The following is a 3,637-nucleotide window of genomic DNA, read 5'->3' on the forward strand; positions in this document are numbered from 1 at the left end:
ATTCTTGGAGCAGCATTGACTACTAACCACAAGGCTGGTGGTTCAAGTCCATTAGCTGCTCCTTGGAAACCCTATACAGGGTTGCTATGAGTCAGAATTGACTTGATGGCAATAAAACAATAATAACCAAAGGTTGTTGTTGGTTCAGAATTTTCACCTTCTGTGAGGAAGACCTGGATTTGATCCTTGAGCAGTATACCTCAAGGGTAGTTACTGCCAGTCTGTCAGTGAAACTCCTCAGGAACCTTATACAGAGTCATTATGAGTGGGAATTGACTCAATTGCACTTAGCAACAACAACAACATGAGAAATCCTGGTGTGGCACTGTAGGATAACTACAAAGTGGGTGGTTCAAACTTCCCATTCACACCACAGCAACTCTATAGAGGGTTGCTGTGAATCAGAACCAATGCTGAACAAGTTTCAGCGGGGCTTCCAGACCAGGAAGAAAGGTCTGGTGATCTACTTCTGAAACATCAATGAAAACCCCATGTATCATCATGCTCTCGTTTGCAACTGATTTGGGGATGGTACAGGACAGAGGAGGGTTTCATTCCATTGTGCATGGGTTTATCATGAGCCGGGACTTGACAGTAACTAACGACAATAACAGAACAGATAACATTTTATGCCTACTCAATACAATTTCAAACTGTCAGTTTGGCTGTATTTTTTTTTTTTTTTTAAAGGCAGATAGATTGCTTTTTCTTTGTAGCATAGTTTGAAGAGTTTAAACTTCTAAGAGTTGTGAAACCCAGCCTCTGTAAGCAGGGGAGTCTTAAGATCCTACAGTCCTGAAATGCTTGTATTTTAGAGCACGGGAAAGAGCTGGAGAAAAGGGAAGTAATTTGTCTCTGCTCACTCAGTGGCAACTCCCATAAGTGCATCCTTCTATGAAGTTCCTTGGCAGGAAAAAGTGGATTCTTCTATCCTTGAATTATTCATTCAACCAATATTTATCTTGTGATCAAACTGATAAATGAATGACTGCTGATAAAAATGAACTCTGGAGTTCTTTGATAGGTTGAGCTTGTTCCTGCTCTTCAGGCTACTCTTAGCCTTCCGATCTTAATTCAGATGTTAGCTCCTTGGCAAAACCTTCTCTGGTCACCCTATGTAAAGTACCTCACATCCCTGTCATTCTCTGGCCCATCACTTTGTTTCCTTCATAACACTGACCTTAATAGAAATTCTACCGTTTATCATTTACCCCCTTTCACAAAGGCAGGGAATCTTGTCTCAGTTGTTCACAGCTGTATCCCAATTGTAAGGAACAAAACCTGACCTATAATAGGTGTTCAATCTATTTGTTTAATGAAAATTAATGAATACATGTGATACTGTTGATTTATACCAAGGAGGAAAACACCCTGTGCCTTTAAATGGAGATGGAGTGAGAAAGACTTTGGCCTGGCGCAGTGGTGTGGCCGGCAGGAGTTTAACTCATCAGCACATATATTTTCTGACTTACAAAATGTGCCAGGGACATTTAATTTCTGTTAATTGGCAGCAAAGAGGAGGGATTGCTATTGAAATCACCAGCCAGCTGGAAGCATGTTCCTGTCAGACCTGTTTGCAAATCAGAATGGACATTTCATAAACCTTGTCAACCCTTTGAAGCTGCAAAACCCCAGAGGAGTAGCATCAGTGTGTCCACTGGCTGCAGTGGGGGCCACAGACAATCCTGAACCTTAAACTGTCAGAAGAGGTTAAGGTGAGGTGGTGGGAATGACCACAAAAACCTGATAAGGGTTATAGCATAAGATACATTAAAAAATCCTTGTCAGATAGCCTCAACACTGGTTCCATCTTCCTAGTTTCTTTGAAAGGCAAAGAGGACAAAGAAGCTGACCTTTGTAGTCTAGCCTGTGACCTTAGACAAGTGATATCCTCAGAGCCTCAGTTGCCTGATCTGAAAACAGGGAACAAAAGCACTTCACTCATGTTGTGAGGATTAAATAATAAGATGCATGTAAATACTAAGGAGAGTGTTCCAGAACATTAGCTATGTGCTGGGCACTAGCCTAATCACTTTATGCAGATTATCTCATTTAATTCCCATCAAACCATTCAAGAGAAGCCCAATTAATAGCTGCATTTTACAGGTGAGGGAACTAAAGTATGCTGTTGTTAGGAGCCATTGAGTCTGGTACAGATTCACAGCAGTCCTAGGGAGCGAAACAATACTGGGCCATCCTCACAATTGTTCCTGTTTGAGTCCATTATTGTTGCTACTGTGTCAATTAGTTGAAGGTCTTTGTTGTTACTGTGGTTAAGAGCTGTCGAGTCAGTTTCCACTCAAAATGACCCTGCATAGGGTTTCTGAGGAGTGACTGATGGGCTTGAACCACCAATGCTGAGGTCAGAAGTCCAGTACGTATCCTATAGTACCACACCAGGACTCCTGAGGGTCTTTGTTGTTGCTTATCCTCCAGCGCCACAACTAGCCTATGGTGAGACAGCTAGGAAATACACAGTTGGGATTTGAACCCAGGTTCTTTGACTCCAGAATGCTTTTAACCACTGGCAACTAAATGTCCTTCTAAGGAAGTAGCTCAGGGCCTGGCATTTAGTGTGTATCCACGGAGTGGCAAGAGTATGATTCTGTTCTTATATTTAGCATTTCTCTGCTCACCAGTCACTCTCACTTCTAAGTCTTTGCCTTGGTTTCAGACTCCTCTGTGCTCTGGCATTTGGACTACCTGTCTTTCTTAACCTTCGCCACCACTGTGACTGTGAACCACAAGGTCAACAGTTCAAACCCACCAACCGCTCCTTGGAAACCCTATACAGGGTTGGTATGAGTTGGAACTGAGTCGACGGCACTTAACAACAACCACCACCACCCTATGAAGTGTCCATTACTGTGTCCACTATTTAGATGAGTAAGAAATGTCTCAAGTTAGTTAACCTGGTTAAGATCAGCTAGCCAGGGCATGGGACTATTGAGGTCAGGCTCTTTCCCCATCACATTTCTCTAGTCTACTTATCTTGCAAAACCTGTCTATCCTCATTGAAGCTCTTCCTGAGATTTGAAACACTACCTTGGTGCTCTCCTCTCTCTGTGCATTGTATTTGTTTTGTTTTGCATATATTGAATACCATAAATTATATTGGATACATTACACAGATGCACTGGACCACAAGGTCAGTTTGAACCACAGGGTTGGTGGTTCAAACTTACTAGCCGCTCCTTGGAAACCCTTTACAGGGTCGCTAGGAGTTGGAAACAACTTGATAGCACATATATACATATGTGTTGATACATATATATGTGGTTCTGGTGTGGTGCTGTGGGTTAACGCGCTAGACAGCTGCTCCACAGGGTCGCTATGGGTTGGAACCGACTCGACAATACTTAACAAACATCTATCTATTTATATATGGAGCTCTGATAGCATAGTGCTTATGAATCGGGCTGTGAACTGCAAGGTCAGCAGATAGAAACTACCAGCTGTTCTGTGGGAGAAAGATGAGGCTTTCTGTTCCCGTAAAGATTTACAGCCTCGGAAACCCTGTACAGGATCACTATGGATTGGAGCTGACTCCACAGCACATAACATATATACATATTTGTTTTCCGAGGAGCAGCTGGTGAGCTTGAACCGCCGACTTTGCACTTCAAACGGCTTTGCA

Source organism: Chrysochloris asiatica, unplaced genomic scaffold (assembly GCF_000296735.1).
Source record: "Chrysochloris asiatica unplaced genomic scaffold, ChrAsi1.0 scaffold00280, whole genome shotgun sequence".
Taxonomy (NCBI): Eukaryota; Metazoa; Chordata; class Mammalia; order Afrosoricida; family Chrysochloridae; genus Chrysochloris; species Chrysochloris asiatica.